The sequence below is a fragment of the Artemia franciscana genome, chromosome 19 (assembly GCF_032884065.1).
Source record: "Artemia franciscana chromosome 19, ASM3288406v1, whole genome shotgun sequence".
NCBI classification, from domain to species: domain Eukaryota; kingdom Metazoa; phylum Arthropoda; class Branchiopoda; order Anostraca; family Artemiidae; genus Artemia; species Artemia franciscana.
Window position 1 is genome coordinate 19,409,473 of NC_088881.1, and position 18,344 is coordinate 19,427,816.

General features: G+C 34.6%; 1 protein-coding gene across 1 annotated transcript in view; it reads left to right on the forward strand.

Annotated features, from left to right (window-relative positions):
• The first annotated feature begins 10,764 nt into the window (after nucleotides 1–10,764).
• LOC136039382 (homeobox protein aristaless-like) overlaps nucleotides 10,765–18,344 on the forward strand; it is a 29,580-nt gene continuing 22,000 nt past the window's right edge. The window contains exon 1 of the mRNA XM_065723059.1: nucleotides 10,765–10,896. The gene's annotated coding sequence lies outside the window, so the exon portion shown is untranslated. The remainder of the gene's footprint in view (nucleotides 10,897–18,344) is intronic.

Consider the following 18,344-nt stretch of genomic DNA (forward strand, 5'->3'; position numbering starts at 1 on the left):
TATAACAGAATCTGTTATTTTCATGACTAATGTTATTATCTATTTTGATTTCTTTTTTTAGGCTTCATTTATTTATTGTCAGTAATTTTGGTTCATTAAAAGTTGAAACGGTACTTATGTATTATTCAGAACACACTCAATAAGTGAAGTTAGGCTCTTTCGCGAAATAAACTACGATGCAGGTACATTTTCTGGGAAAAACCGACTTCGTAGCCACAAGGACAAAACTCAATTTAGTTTGCTACGCATAGCGATAGAAGATAGGGCGATAGCGATAGGGTTGTTATGAAAATTCCACGAAATAAGTGAAATGCACACGAATTATAAAATATACGCAAGAAAATTTAGATAGACCAACATATTCAGAACAACTTTTCGAGTGCAGTATGGATTTTCCGAGAACACATACAGGATTTTTTTTGTAGGGGGGGGGCATCCAGAAAAACTTAAAATTTTACTTAAACTCAAAACGCATCAATATTTGTTTTTATTCATTTTTTTAACTTTTCACACAATTTAAATCAGTTTCTTTGTGCAACAATTCGGAAAAATATTTAAAAAAAGTAAGTTTTTCAACGAATAATAAAAGAGCCTTATTGAGACCCAGGACGAACAGAAATAGTACTGAAACAATTCGAACTAAAACGAACACTAAAACGAGTTTAACACAAACAGGAGTAAGGTTATTGACACGTACATTTTCTAAAGGTCATAACATCATTTGCGCTTTACTGAAAACTATATATATATTTTTAACTGTGGGGTTTGTATAAGTTAAAAAAAAATAATAATAAAATCTCCGTAATAAGAAAGATGACTGGAAAGAACTAACGAATGTAGACTTTTGTATAATAATATCAATTTCTGGAAATGTTTTTCGTATTATAGCTGTAAAGATAAACTTTTTAGAATATACTTTGTTTTCAGTAGACCGCAAATGAAGCAAAGGTCCTCTATATGGTTTAGGAGGCGGTAGCCTCACTTTTATTTGTATTAATTTCTTTTCACATTCAGTTTGACTTGATTATTCCTTTTAATGCCTTTTAATTTTTGTTTGCTTCAAGGTTAAATTTCTCATCTATAACAGAATCTGTTATTTTCATGACTAATGTTATTATTTATTTTGATTTCTTCTTTTTAGGATTCATTTATTTATTGTCAGTAATTTTGGTTCATTAAAAGTTGAAACGGTACTTATGTATTATTCAGAACACACTCAATAAGTGAAGTTAGGTTCTTTCGCGAAATAAACTACGATGCAGATACATTTTCTGGGAAAAAAGGACCTAGTAGCCACAAGGACAAAACTCAATTTAGTTTGCTACGCATAGCGATAGAAGATAGGGCGATAGCGATAGGGTTGTTATGAAAATTCCACGAAATAAGTGAAATGCACACGAATTATAAAATATGTATGGATATCTACTGGCATATCCTGAAATATGTAAATGAAAATCATTATTAGTCAGGTTTGGAGGTTGCACCATGTGCCCCACCGTATATATGCCTGTGGGTAGTCATGGATGATAATTCTTTGGATTTTCTTAGCACTTATTATGAGAACGAAAGGGAAGAAAAAATAATCGGTTTTTTTTTATAATAGAATTATCATGTTTACTGGTGAAATGAAATATTCTTTGTTTTATTTATTCCTGTATTCAACAACATAACAACGCTTGACCGTGTTTAATTGTTTAGATTTTTGCCGAATTAATAGTTTTGGCCTACATAATTCTATTTGTGACCTATGTCGCAGACAAAAACATTAGAAGCCTCTTTGAGCACGGATGTATCAGCATTGACCAGAAACGCACCAGTTACTGGGGCCTAAATGTTATTCCCGGCTAAGCAGTATATTTCCCCTCTCTTTTCCCGATCTCTTCGATCCACAGCTAGGGCCTAGATCATTTTTGTATCGGATTAGGACATAAATTGGAAATCTCGCGCTCAAATTGAAAATCGCATTAAGATTACTATTTAAGCATTGTGCAAAATGTCTATCTTTCCGCAAAGAAGTTGATGTTAGAAGATAGGCTGATTATAGGCCCATTGTTTATCTTCCATGATCCATATTTAAATCCGTAGCAAGATCCTAGTTTTAAGAAACTGCCGTATTCCCAATTTTTCTGCTATTTTTCTGTGAAGAATGAGCCAGTTTTTTGGGTCCTTGCCCCTGAGACTACATGAGTCGTTTTTACCTTGAGACGAAGTTGTCAAAGCGTTCTACCATTCTGAATAAAATTAATTTCTCAAAACTCCGAACTGGTGCCCCCATAAATCCTATGATTTTGGATTCAAATTTTGATATTCCCTTTTTGTTAATAAAGTTTGAAAGATCTAATAAGTGTGGTCTGGGGTCGACATAACTCCCAACTGCTCCAGGGATAATGATAAGGGGTCTTTAAATCCTCTGCTGGGAAAGAGGCAAGGGATTAAGTATTTTTCTCGTCCATCTAAACATTTTTGCTCTATAGGCTCCTGCGGAACTTAATAAAATAGGTCCACTTAAGTTGCTTAAGGTAAACCAAAAACACCATGTGTCACGAAGCTATTAAAATGATAGGAATGCCAATATCTCGGGGACAACTTTAATTTTCAAGGAGTGTTAAGGAGGGAGTGAGGTAGTATACATTAAATATTGACTTTTGTGGGGAGATCCTAAATAAAAAAAAAAACCCACTGAGTTCATCCGGGTCATCAGGATAGCATATTTGTAATATCTTAAGAACGGTTTAATGGGGAAGTTGAAATTTAAATACTTTTTGGGAGCGAATAGGGGGATGGGGGACCAAGTGACTTCAAACCTATTTTGGGGGAGAGATAGAAGCTGAGTAATTTTAGCTCTGATCCACAAAAAGTTTGGCACTATATGCTCCGAGGAAATATATAATCTAGGCACAGTTAAATAGCGTTTAAATCAAAAGACATTGTATGTTGCCAGGCTTTCAAAATAACGCCTCAGCAATGTTTTAGGAAATGCTTGGGGTACCAAGTTGGAAGTTTCATGACGTGTAATGAGGAAGGTAAGTGAACATTGAAATTTGTCTCTCTGGGAAGGTTGGAGGTAAAAAAAGGACTATATACACCCTGGTTATCAAAATGAAAAATATCGACAGACATCTCACGAATAGTAACGGGTTACAATTGAAACTTTCAGATAGCCTAAGAGAAGGAAGAGAGAAAGTTAGGGGACTTCAAAGTTTGTTTTTCTGGGAAGTTGTAGGGACTAAATACATTTTATCACTGATCAACTTAAACGTTTTCACCCTTCAAGCTGCTAAACTACTTAATTTTATTCAGTGGTTAAAATCAAGGAAACCAAAATTCAATCTTTGTTTCCAGGTTTTTAAAATACTGGGTAGGTATTTTAGAAGACAACATCGCGTTTCCATGACATACAAATTAGCAGTTCAATAGGGACAAATCATTTTATCATTCCCGGACAGTTTTGTGGATCGAATCAAAAACTTCCAGGAGACTTTTGTGGGGTCGTGTGTACCTCAAATTTTGACTTGGGTGAGGAGGCAACGGTAAATCTAAGGACACTATATGTAAACGAGCTATTAAAATAGTGTATCTTCAATATCTTGGGAACAGCCTGGGGGATGCAGTTTAAACTTTCTGGCTGTGTCGTGGGGCAATGGAACCTTAAATTTGTATATCCCAGGAAGGCTAGAATTTGTTTCTACAGCCTTTAAACGCTTTTCTACTAGAAATCTCCTTGGGAATTAGACTTGTTCGATCAGAGGGTGCACAATTAAGATGAAAAAAAACTGTAATCTTTGGGAATGGGTATGAAAACCTTTGTTGGATCACTTAAGACGCACAATACTTTCGTACAGGCCTGCTGCTTGACTTAAAACATTTTAATCATTCTAGACCGAAAGAGTAGCGAAAGAACACTTAATCAAAAAAAACCCTCACAAGTATTCTTAATAATAGTCAAAAATAAAAATTTGTCCATTAAAAACCAACATGGCGAGTTTAAAAAGGGTTTCAAACAAAGAATTCTTAAAGAAAAGTAAAGAGTAATATTAAAACCTAAGATAAGTCAAACAGTTCGTGGTAACGAACTGTAGTAAGGAGCGACCCGGCTCAATAGCAATCGAAATTCTATCAAATTGATACTAATAGATACATTTGATACTAATTCCTCTTTTCCATTTTGATACTAATAGATACATAAAAAAATGAGATTTTTATGCTGATTTTAAATATATAAGTTTCATTAAATTTAATCTTACTAATCAAAAGTTACAAGCCTCGGAAAATTTGCCTTGTTTTAGAAAACAGGCGAAAACACCCCCTAAAAGTTACAGTATTACTTAACGAAAATCACACCATCGCATTCAGCGTATAAGAGAACCCTACTGTAGAAGTTTCAAAATCCTATCTACAAAAATGTGGAACTTTATATTTTTACGAGAAGACCGATTACGGGTGCGTGTTCACTTGTTTGTTCGTTTGTTTTTTTTCCCAGGGGTGATCGTATCGACCAAGTGGTCCCAGAATATCAAAAGAGGGCTCATTCTAAGGGAAATTAAAAGTTCTAGTGCCCTTTTTAAGTGACCAAAATATTGGAGGGCACCTAGACCTCCTCCCACACTCATTTTTTCCCGAAGTCCATGGATCAAAATTTTGAGTTTTTTCCACTGAAAGTAAGGACCAGCATTAAAACTTAAAAGCACAGAGATTATTACGAATATGGGGGGTTCATCTCTTCCTAAATACCTCGCTCTTTATGCTAAAGTATTTTTATAAATTTCAACTATTTATTCTTCAGGCTGTGTGATTCAGGAGTCAATCTTAAAAATTGGGACAAAATTAAAGCCTTAGTGTAAAGAGTGAGGTATTAACGAGGGGGCAGAACCCTCCTCATATACATAATAAAAATATACGAATATAGAAGTTTGTTATGTAAGTTAATTTGTAAGTTAGGTATGTTTTTTACTAATAAAAACGTTCGTTAAAAATTAAAAATTCCAGTTGTCTTTATAAGTAACCAGAAAATTGGAGCGCAACTAGGCCTCTTCCCCCAACTTTTTTTCACAAAATTGTCTGATCAAAACTAACAGAAAGCTATTTAGGAAAGAAAAAAATTAATACGCAAATTTCGTTTTAGTTATTCATTTGCAGAGAGCCAAAATCAAACCTCCATTAATTCAAAGACGTTCGGAAATTAAATAAAAAAAACAAGTTTTTTAGCTGAAAATAAGGAGCGACATTAAAACTTTAAACGAACAGAAATTACTCTGTGTGTTGAAGGGGCTGTTCCCTCCTCAACGTCCCGCTCTTTACGTTAAAGTTATTTACTGTTTATAATGTAGAATTAAGAGAAAGAGTCAAAATATAACGTAAAGAGCAGAACGTTGAGGAGGGAACAGCCCCTATAATACATGGAGTAATCAAACAGTTCGTGGTAACGAACTGTGGCAAGGAGCGACCCGGCTCAATAGTAACCGAAACTCTAAAAAACGGTATTTTGATACCACTAGTTACATCAAATGAATTGCATTTTAATGCTGATTTCAAATATATAAGTTTCATCAAGTTTAGTCTTACCCATAAAAAGTTACGAGTCTGAGAAAATTTGCCTTATTTTAGAAAATAGGGATAAAACCTCCCAAACTTCGTAGAATCTTAACGAAAATCACACCATCAGATTCAGCGTATCAGAGAACCCTTGTGTAAAAGTCTCAAGCTCCTATCTACAAAATGTGGAATTTTGTATTTTTTGCCAGAAGGCAGATCACGGATGTGTGTTTGTTTGTTTGTTTTTTTCCCCAGGGGTGATCGTATCGACCCAGTGGGCCTAGAATTTTGCTAGAGAGCTCATTCTAATGGAAATAAAAAGTTCTAGTGCCCTTTTAAGTGACCCAAAAAATTGGAGGGCACCTAGGCCCCCTCCTACGCTAATTATTTTCCCAAAGTCACCGGATCAAAATTATGAGATAGCTGTTTAAACCGCATAGTTGAAAAACGTTATAACTATATCTGTGGAGACGACTTATTTCCCCAGAGTCCCCGCGGGAGGGGCTACAAGTTACAAACTTTGACCAATGCTTACATATAGTAATGGTTATTGAGAAGTGTACAGACGTTTTTAGGGGGATTTTTTGATTTTGGGGAGGGGTTGAGAATGGGGAATATGTTCGGGGAATTTTGAATGGAGGAATTTTTCATAGGGGAAGAAAATTCCCATGAAGGGAGCGCAGGATTTTCTAGCATTATTTAACAAAAAAAAAAAAAACAATGAAAAAGTAAATATGAAAAAAATTTTTTTCAACTGAAAGTAAAGAGCAGCATTAAAGCTTATAACGAACAGAAATTATTATGCATTTGAGGGGTTCATCTCCACCTAATACCTCGCTCTTTGCGCCTTAGAAATTTCAACTATTTATTCTACGGCCTTTGTGATTCATTCTTAAGGAATTGGGACAAAATTTAAGCTTTAGTGTAAAAAGCTAGGTATTGATGATGGGGCGAACCTCCTCACATACGCAATAAAAACATGCAGAAGTTAGTTAATGTAAGCTAATTTGTAAGTTACGTATACATTTTACTAACAAAAATGTTCGTAAAAAATTAAAAGTTTTTGTAGCTTTTTTAAGTAACCAAAAACTTGAAGGGAAACTAGGCCTCCTCTCCCGCTCCTTTTTTCTCAATATCATTCGATCAAAACTATGAGAAAGCCATTTAGCCAAAAAAATGAATATGCAAAGTTTGTTTTAATTATTCATGTGCGGAGAGCCAAAATCAAAACCTGCATTAATTCAAAAACGTTCAGAAATTAAATAAGAAAAACAAGTTTTTTTGCACTGAAAGTAAGGAGTGACATTAAAACTTAAAACGGATCTTAACGAATCTTATAGGATCTTAACAAAAATCGCACCATCGCATTCAGCGTATCAGAGAAATCCTATCTACAAAAATGTGAAACTCAGTATTTTTGCGGGAAGAACGATCACGGGTGCGTGTTCACTTGTTTGTTCGTTTTTTTTCCCCCAGGGGTGATCGTATCGACCAAGCGGTCCCAGAATATCACAAGAGGGCTCATTCTAAGGGAAATTAAACGTTCTAGTGCCCTTTTTAAGTGACCAAAAAAATTGGAGGGCACCTAGGCCCCCTCCCACGCTCATTTTTTCACAAAGTCCACGGATCAAAATTTTGAGTTTTTTCCTCTGAAAGTGAGGACCAGCATTAAAACTTAAAAGAACAGAGATTATTACGAATATGGGGGGTTCATCCCTTCCTAAATACCTCGCTCTTTATGCTAAAGTATTTTTAGTAATTTCAAATATTTATTCTTCAGCCTGTGTGATTCAGGGGTCAATCTTAAAGAATTGGGACAAAATTAAAGCATTAGTGTAAAGAGCGAGGTATTAACGAGGGGGCAAACGCCCTCATATACATAATAAAAATAGAGTTTTTTTTCCTGTTTTTAAAAGTAGAGCTTAGAGAAAGAGTTAAACTTTAGCGGAAAGAGCGGGGCGTTGATGAGGGATCAACCCCTTTCATATACGAAGTAATTTCTGTTCGTTTAAGTTTTAATGTCGCTCCTTACGTTCAGTTGAAAAACTTGTTTTTTTATTCAATTCTATAGAATTTTCAACGGTACTTGTGTACTATGAAGAACACAGTCGACAAAACTGTTTTTTGTGGTTCAGGTCGGGTTAGGTTAAACATAAGAACAGAAGGAATAAAAATATTCCTTCGCGTAAGAGTATAGTCATGTTGCGTCCATTATCGCACTGTTTTGTTGTGGGCAACAACCCCTTTTCCTAGAAAAATATAATTGCCTCTTTTTCAGTCTTCGGGAAATCCCAAATCTTCAATTCAAAATCCATGTTTAGACACTATCGCTATAGCGATCTTCTATCGCTATGCGTAGCAAACTAAATTGAGTTTTGTCCTTGTGGCTACGAAGTCGGTTTTTCCCAGAAAATGTACCTGCATCGTAGTTTATTTCGCGAAAGAACATAACTTCACTTATTGAGTGTGTTCTGAATAATACATAAGTACCGTTTCAACTTTTAATGAACCAAAATTACTGACAATAAATAAATGAAGCCTAAAAAAAGAAATCAAAATAGATAATAACATTAGTCATGAAAATAACAGATTCTGTTATAGATGAGAAATTTAACCTTGAAGCAAACAAACATTAAAAGGTGTTAAGAGGAATAATCAAGTCTAACTGAATGTGAAAAGAAATTAATACAAATAAAAGTGAGGCTACCGCCTCCTAAACCATATAGAGGACCTTTGCTTCATTTGCGCTCTACTGTCTAAAAAGTTTATCTTTACAGCTATAATACGAAAAACATTTCCAGAAATTAATATTATTATATTAAAGTCTACATTCGTTAGTTCTTTCCAGTCATCTTTCTTCTTATGGAGATTTTATTGTTATTTTTTTTTAACTTATACAAACCCCACAGTTAAAAATATATATATAGTTTTCAGTAAAGCACAAATGATGTTATGACCTTTAGAAAATGTACGTGTCAATAACCTTACTCCTGTTTGTGTTAAACTCGTTTTAGTGTTCGTTTTAGTTCGAATTGCTTCAATACTATTTCTGTTCGTCCTGGGTCTCAATAGGGCTCTTTATTATTAGTTGAAAAACTTACTTTTTTTAAACATTTTTCCGAATTGTCGCACAAAGAAACTGATTTAAATTGTGTGAAAAGTTAAAAAAAATGAATAAAAACAAATATTGATGCGTTTTGAGTTTAAGTAAAATTTTAAGTTTTTCTGGAAGCCCCCCCCCCCAACAAAAAAAATCCTGTATGCGTTCTCGGAAAACCCATACTGCACTCGAAAAGTTGTTCTAAATATGTTGGTCTATCTAAATCAAGGAAAAGACTGTATATAATTTGTTCCAGTTTTTTGTAACAGTTAATGAATAGACCTGTATATATCTTTTTTCTAATTTTCTTGCGTATATATATATATATATATATATATATATATATATATATATATATATATATATATATATATATATATATATATATATATATATATATATATATATATATATATATCTCTTAAGAATTAGACCCATTCAAAGTGTGGGCAATATTTTCGTATATATTCGAACTGCTTACGTCTCTTTTTCCGTCCTTCTGCAAGTATTTCCTCCGTCCCCCCAAAAATAGGGATATATTTTAATCTTACTTAGGAAAAAGGCTAAGGGTCTCTCTATATTCCAATAAAGGTGCCAATCAAGGCCTTATCCAGGAGAAGGTAGGTTTGACCCCCCTCCTCCCCGAAATGTTTGTGTGATTCGTAAAAATTTAAAAAAATGAATATATACAAATTTTTGGTGCATTTTTAAAGTTTGTTTGGTACTCATGTATTATACCAAATTCACTCAAGAAGTGAAGTTAGGCTAATCATAATGAAATACACCAGAACATGATGAAAATATAATATTTTAGTTTATATAATAATATAACTTAGGCTATATATTTGCATATTAGGGATAAAGTAACCTAACATTACCCCCGGCCTCTAATGTGCAAATATATAGTCCAAATTATGTAAGTCCAATGCATTCTGTCACCAGTAATTTGTCTTTGTGGCTATGAAACCAGTTGTCTCAGATTTTAAATTCAGCAAACTTCTCACTGTGTTTTGTATAATAAATAAGTACCGCTTTTCGTAGAACCCTCCCCCTCCCAGAAAAAATCCTTTTTTAAACTTGCACTTGTGTCTTATAGCCACCACACTCAAGTTATGTCGAGAAGTGAAGTTTGGCTAAAACAATGTGTCAATGAATGCAGCTTCCAAGAGTACATCCAGGCCCTGTTTGAAACAAGTCAGTTTGCATGTCAATGCATGGTTTGATCACAGTGGAATGCCATTTGTTAATGCATTTCATTTATTTGTTTAATGCATTTCCATTTGTTAATGCCATTTGTTAATGCATTTCATTTATTTGTGGGTGTACGAATCGTCTTCTGTGCCCTCTGGTCTCATATTTTTAAGTTGTACTTTTCATAATTTTGCTAATAAAGCATTATATTTTTATCAGATTTTGTTTTATTTCATTAGCATTAATTAAAATTTACTTAACGACAGAACTTGACTGTGGTGGCTATGAGATTCAAGTACCGTAAACTCCCCCCCCGCTGAAGAAATACTGGATCCGACCCTGGTGCCGATGCTTTGGGAAACCTCTTTCTGTTGCCACCCCCTTATTTGGTTACTTTCTTCTGTTTTTGCTCAATATCTCATCAGTTTCTGAGCCGCAAGAGTTATCACCCAATCTTTAAATCAAGTTGCTATTATCTTAGCTACCCAGTTATTGGCTTCATAACTAAATGGAGCTCATACAGTTAAGAAGGGACCTCTTAGAGCTGTATTCATTGTACTGCCAATGACAATTAATTAAAGACTTCGTTTACAATAAATTTATTGGGTTTAAGGTGTTTAGCTATGGAAGTTATCTGAAATTTTCCCAAATAATCAATCCAAAATTCCTTAATTTATTCAGTACTTAAGTTGAAGTAAATTGAAACGTTTATATCCTCATTTAACAGCGACTTTGGAATCTTTTTTTAACTAAACCTAACTACCGAAAACTAAAACTTTTACTTGGAAACCACTGATAACTCCGCCTCAAAAGATAACTCCGCCTCTTTGCCTCATTTTGCAGGGATTCATCCACCATTTACAACTGCTGAAAAGTAATTCAATCAATCTTGCTAAGTTAATTTACCACGCCCAATTTAGTAACTGTAGTTAAATTTTAGTAAGTTGAAGAACTCTTGAACGTCAGTTCGGTTTTGTTACGTTAAGTGATCAGTTTTATGACAATAACTTTCATTGAAAGGTTTTAATCTAATATAAGCTGATAAAGGGAACTCGGCTTGATATTTACAAAAGGTGATGACTTAATTTTCTTTTCATGTTCATTAAATACCGTACATTCAAGTGAGTCCTCTTATTTATTGGGTTCATTCAATTTTAGCTAAAGGGATTATGACATTTACCCTAATTCAATTAACTTATTGTAATTGATTTGTTTGTAAGTTTTGACATTTAATAGCTAGTTGCAATTATTGACTTGCGTTCAAAGCCCTCACTGAAAACTATTACTACAATAGGTTGTTCGCTTATCGTGCATCACAGCCCAATAAATTGCAATTTTATCCGGTAGAAAACTACTAGAACATTAATCTTTGCATAAGCACAGTAGTGGCGTAATAGGTTTGACCTCATCTTGGTAATACGGGATCCAGAGTTCAAGCCCAGGTGTGGCAACGCACTAGAGGGCTCGGAATTTGATTCCGGTGATGAGATTATGTGAAAGGGTTTCCAAAGTAATCCAAATAATAAAAAGAAGATATTGGTAAGAAATTTGTGTTGATATTATACCATGTTAAATACACCACATTAATTACAATTTAAGTTAACTGATATAAAAAATTTAAATTTAAACTAAAATGATTTATATTAATTAGAATTGTTTACAATAAGCTCTGTTGAACGAAAAGTATATGCCATGTTACATTGATAAAGTACATAATCAAAAGGCTAAAATGCGGGACAAATAAATTGACTACAATGTTATTTCTCAGGGGCAAAATTCCAACATTCTTATTGGGGAAGCAAGAGGGGTCCATATCCAGATATTCAAGAGGCCTGGACTATATAATAACTTTTTTCTCCAAATTATTGGTGGACAACCGCCCCCTGCCCCCTCTAAATGACACCCACTTCGTTCAACGAATATCGTCAACACAACGGAAAGGGGGGGGGGGCTGGGGGAGTAGACAAAAGATACCTTAAAATAATTTTTATGTAGAAAAGGTGAAGTGTATTAAAAGTTTTCAAGGGGAATGTATTGGTAAAGTTTTAGAAGATGTCGTTTAGTCGTCTTTAAAAGTAGTCGATTTAGGAAAATGCAACTTTCAGGTACTTAGGGCCAAAGTTGTCCCATGAAAATATATTTTCAAGATCATATCTCTGCTCCTTCCCTATTTCTAAGGCGTAGATAAATTGGATACAAGACAGATGACCTCTTTGAATTTCGAGGTGATTTAACTTAATGGAAGATATCTCTGAACTTAGAAAGAGAAATGTATTTTCTTTATTTTCAATTGATCCTATTTTTCTGTGATTCTAGGTTTCAAACACACAACTCACATTATTTTTTGGGATTATAAGCCATATTGAGCTTTTATTGAGATATAAGACAAATTTTTCTAAGTTCCTTAAAACCTCAAATCAGAATTATTTAGAGATGTACGGACCAAAACGCTTCTATTGCAGCTTATATTATGCCGCGTTAAGGGTGTCAATCCAGAAAATTGTATGGGGGTGTATTTTTCAAATCTAAGGGGGAGGGCAATTTTTGGCTTCTAGCATCCTTTGATAAAATTAATAATGAAAGGTATTTTTGTTATAAAATGCCAGAAACGGATATTTTTTAGTATCTAGAAGGAGCGAAAAATTCCCTAATCAACGTGTCCGTGCTTTATGTCTGTTTCTGGATGTTCAACTTCTTTAAGAAAGGTTTTCTTTATTTTTTTTGGGGGTATTTCAAATGTTGCCTTTTTCTTCATGTATTGCTAGACGCAAAAGGGATTCGCAAGGAAGAATATTTTCCCTTACCTGTTGCCATCCATAGAGAAATCAAAGAACCTTGGAATTTATTTAGTGGTGAATCAGGGAATAAAACTCTTAATATGCCAAAAAATAACACAACATAGTTAAAATGAAATTTTGTTTCACCGTGATAAAAAAGTAAGAAGCATGGATTCCGCTCACTATAAGATCTTAGTTCTCAGCCTCTGCCCCCCCCTGCATCCTCACAGAAATTAAAAAAGTAGTGGCGTCTTATTTGGGGATAACAAAAAAAAAGGAAGATGCCTTCCCAACAAATTAAGTTGTCTAGAATTTAGAGTGGCTTAAAGGCAAGAAATGAGCTGTATTCTTTGGCGAGCATTAAAAACAAAATATATTATTTCCTCCTCGATTGTATTACAGAAATTTTACCGATATAGAATTTTCAGAAAATTAACCATTTTTAGTACTTCGAATGGAGAACGCTCCCCTCGAATTTTATTCGAAGGATGTGCATATCCGTCTTTCGAGAATCAAAAAGACTTTCAAACTATAGTTTAATTATAGATTCGTCAATGATGGGTCCACTGGCCCTTTATCAACCAAAAACTCTACTATTTTTTGCTATGGTGCGAGCAGGATCTATCTCCAAATGGGTTCAAGGAATTAAAATCCAAGCTTATAACTCTAGAAAATATGTTTTCAATGCATTAGGGTAACAAGGAATAATACATTCTTTATTCTGTAGAAAACTTCATTTAGGAAAGCCACTTGTATACCTCTCTAAGAATGTGTGAAGCTCTTCCTGGGTCCCGTCGGTGTTCCAATATTTGTTAGGTACTTCAAAAATGTACTGTAGTGCACGTTCATGTAGGTTGTTTTATGTACAACGCTCGGGGAGGGAGAATAATTCTTTTTTTCATTCGAAGACTAATAGAGTATAAAATAAATGCATAAATGAGAAGGATCTTCAGAAAAAGTACAAAAAAGCCGTGTTTACTTCATTTGCCCATCAAGAGATTGTTTAGCTCTTTCACTTTTCCCCTCATACAGTCAGTGGCGGCATAGGGCAAATTTTATTAAGGATCAACAAGAACGTGAATGAAATAGCAACGTGCAATAACAAAGACTAGTTTAGTAGCCGTTGAAAAATTAAACTTATAAGTAGCACATTTTGCCATCCCTCAATGAAGTGATTCGAATCACATTTGCAAGACAGCGGTAAGCCAGTTAATAACATAAACTGAATGTGGCTAAAGTAAGTATCTGATGATTTTCCTGGGTAGTTCATAGAAGAAAACGTGCACAATATGAAAAGTGATGAACCAAGCCATAAGTATATGAAATTGTAATTTATTTAATTATTTGTGAAATAACTTATCTGAATTATCAAGAATATTTTCCTCCGCACACTAAATTCAGACCTAGGACCGCAATATACGCGAGGAAGATTGTCCTTCATTAATCGAATGTGCACAAACATTGGATAGGCCCACAGAAGGGGGAGGGGGCTAGAAGCATATGTCCCTTATCCTATCCCTCTCCCCCCGACATAGTTTGAGATTTCATGAGATTGTTCCTGTAATCTAATGTGTTTCTCAAATGTTTCATGTGTTTCTAATGTGTTTCAATTTGGTATTAATTGTGTTTTTCTTTGGACATTGTTTATATAATTACCTTAACATTGGATGTGTCTGGTCAGTATATGGCTTTACATTTAACTGATCCTGATTTTTCCAACTTTGTGTAAATGGTGTTTCAATATTGTTGGATTACACTGTTAGTGCCTGCACTAATTTATCAAGAGTTCCAAAGGTATTGTAAACTTTTGGTCGTAGATTTTTTCCCAACCTGTTATCTGATTCCAGTCTTCTCTTATCTGTGCCTTGACGTTGTCCACTATTTTCGGTGCTCTAATTAACGCTTATGAGGCAGTTGCAGCTCATCTTTTTGTTGGCCACGATGTACGTAAGACATTTGAACTGCTGAGTTGCACCGCCACGATTATTATACTTCTTACAGCAAAACTTGTGGTTTGCTGATCGCTTCAAATCCCTAAGAAGCCTGTTCTCTCGCCTCAAAGTCTAACTTATACGCCATGTATCGTCCAAGACTGATGGCCTTCAGTTCTCTAAAAAATTTGGTCCCAACTCTACCCACATATTTTTATCTGACATTCTTCTTGATGTTGAGAATAGAACGTGCCAAGGTACTGTTTTTTCTCCCAAACTTTTTCATATCAAAACTTTTGCTGCTGAGTCTGTCATTACCTCGTACTTCGTCCTTACAGGTCTCAGCCTGCCGTTAGTTTTTTTTTTTCCAATGACATTTTGAAGAATCAAGATCATTCAGAAGATATTCCACTATGAAATAGTAGTTTTAAGCCAGTTGATCACACCACTTACCTCGATGTCTCTATTGGATCCTAAATCAGGCATAGTCTGCCAGACAATTTATATCACGGCTGATAATTAACATCGACTTGGGCTTTGTTTTGCATCTTCCCAACTCAGGTCAACTTCTCAAGTATCTTCAACTCTGTAGATCTGCCTTATTATTTGTGTATTACATAGTTTAAAAAAAGTTAACAAATTTAGGTAAGTCGACACATTGCTGTTTTTTTTTTTTTTTTTTTTTTTTTTTTTTTTTTCTTACGAATAAATTATAGATTGCCCTCATTGGGTTCGTAATTTGCATTTTGTGGAAAAATGTAGAATTGATAAACCCAATATTTCTATCAAAAAACAAGTATCTCTTCACAATACCCATTAGTCTGTATACAAAATGATATATGGTATATTATACCTGCGCTACAATTTGTTTCTTTCCATTTTTTGAAGTGATTTTTTTAAGAGAGCAATCTCTTTATGTTCTTAGCCAATGCTCCATATTTAATTTTGTATGACCGGTTTTTAAATAAATAATGTAGATGTATTCAAAGGCTAGTGTGTGGCTGAAACAAACTGGGTGGCCTCCATTTTTAGGGTCCCATCTTATTATGCCACATCTCTAACTCTCTGCGCTCTTGTATTTTTTTTTTCACTTTTCAAACTTATTTTTAACTAAGCCTTTACCTTGGGGTAAATGTTGCGCGTAATTATTGCTCTGATATGCGACAATTAGTCTATGTTTTTGATCGGGTTTGCTGAGGTTTTCTTGATATCATTAGCAGAAAATTGGTATTTCATTTTCCGTGACATTAAGATCTATTCCTGCTGATGGACTCCCGAAACTAAAATTTGTTAAACGTCATGTTTTTTTTTTAGTGGTGCACACACAACACTTGTGGATTAACAGTATTTCTGTTCATGATCATATTTGTTAATTGTTGCACATTCAATTTTCTTTTTGTTACATTTATGCTTCATTTAAAAAATTAATTACCAAGGAACATTAAGCGGCTACCAATTGTCATTTTACAGATTGTTTTTCCTTCTCAAAAATTCAAGAAGACATATTGTTTAAGTAGATGATTAGAAACTTTATTTTTATTACTAAGCAGACTTTGGAGGATTGAACTGAACATCGTTGCTCAGAATGATACGGACTTGAATATTCGGTTTCTATCCTCTTACGAAATAGGTCTGTTCGAAAAAAAAAGCTTTAGATATAAATATTTCATTTATCAAGCATTACCTTGTTGATACTAAGAAAAATAAATGAAAATAAAACAGTTCTGAAGGAGCCCCAGATTCAGAGGTGCCATTTGGGGGGGGGTCAGGGGTGGGCAAATGCCCATCCCAGATTTTTCATGGGGCCCAAGCTTCCACCACAAAGGGCCCTTTGCCGGCCATAATAATCCATTATGTCCAACATAATCCATTCTGTCCAATTGATTTGAAATTACTGCACACCTATTAACCAAAAAGCATAATTACTTGACGACCCTTGGGGTAATTACGCTATTTGCTATTAATTATTGTAAACTTTAAAAGTAGGTAAGTTACATAATATAATTCTCTAGTTCTGTCAAATGCCCATTTCCTAGATGATTACGCGACACGAAGTGAGTCGGGGGGCCCAAGATGGGGTTTATGCCCACCCCAGGATTTGGTCCAAATGGCGCCTCTGCCCAGATTGGAGGTATATTGAGCTAAATGAACAAAATTTGGCATAAATTCAAAATGTAGAAGTCAAAAAATATCTTTCTGTCGCATAATATATTCCAATTATTATGCTCGACAGTTTTTAATGGGAAGCCTAATTGATAGGGGTTAGAGTCATCTCACTCTCCCAATTATTGCAATGACTCTGGCTATGAGCAGGCTTGTGTTGACTTTATCTCAAAGACCCATTAGAACGTAACCTAATCTAATTGACATCTTGAGCGTCGGTTGTTCAGTCCATTACTGAATTGACATCAACTGATTGACCAAACGCTAATCAGATTTGAATTTCGAAGCTATTTAGTATCACGGATGACTTTATCTGTCAACCGACTTCGCAACGACACTTTCAACATCAAATACAAAAGTGGTATGGCTGATAGAATAGATTAATGGCTGGCCTGAGCCTAGTGTAACATGTAAGGTAAATGGTATACCAGTGTTAGAATGGCGCCACTTTGTCGATGGTGGTGGCTATATAATTACCAGGCTGATGTTGGATTGTTTGTTTGAAATTTGAATACTATCTAATGAAATTTTTCTTAATGTCTTATATGGGTAGATTTAATTTAAGTCCGCCCGGCACATGTATAACTTCATAGCTACTGAAATATCCGTTAGCGTCAAAAACCAAGCGGAGGACATACAACCTATGGAGTTGAAATAAAGAAATAGCGGACAATCCGGACCAATGCTCATGGTTCCTTATTCAGCAAAAAAAGGGAATAAAAGGAAATCAAAATAAAACATATTAGGCTGAAAAACTGACAAAAAGTCAAAAAGATATAAAATGATATTACTGTGGTAACTACTTATATAAGCGACTTCTGCTACGTCTTGGAAGCAGTTAATATCTATGTTTTATCTTTTGGAAATTTGAGTGGATTCAAATCCTTTGGGGGAAGAGAAAAGGGTGAGTCTCCAAACTTCCGAGCCCCTAATGTGTTCGGAACCCTTCTTCAATGGGGCGCAAAAATAACTTTTCCTGGCGCACATGGAATTATGTAATCAGAAAACAAAACTTGTGAAGCCACATAAATAGCACAATTTTGAAACAAAAAAATAACATTTTAGAAGTTTGGATGATATTTAATTTCGAAAAAACTTGGACATTTCAGAAGGAATGATGATGTGAATGGTCTATACTTTTAAGCCTAACTTGGCAGTACCATTTGATATGTTTTGCTTACGGAAATAAACGAGATTATGTCAAAAGAAAAGTGAATTTCGAATCACCAGAATCAAGGGGCAAATAATATAGCAATGCAATGAATTTATAAAAAGAAATTAAACACTGAAAACAAGTGGTTAACAATCCAGTAGTATACAATTCTGTATTCATGCCCTATCAAGGACCACTGACAAAGAGTTGGAAGGGGAGAAGTTTCAAAGTGGTTCGTGGTTTGTTATAGGCATCAAAATATACATAGAAATACCCCATTGATTTATTTGCTCTCAAATTCAGTAAAGTTGCTGGTGTCTTGCTTACCCAACAAACTATCTTGGATGTTGCACTTGTAGAATAATTGTCTTCTTTGTAGTTTTTGGGAGGTTATGTGCTAGCAGGGGTTTCAACTGGAGGGTGAAATTCACTTCCCCCCAGATTCTTAGAAATTGTATATCGCTTCCCCCAATGCTTTCATGAATTGGCACCTCCGT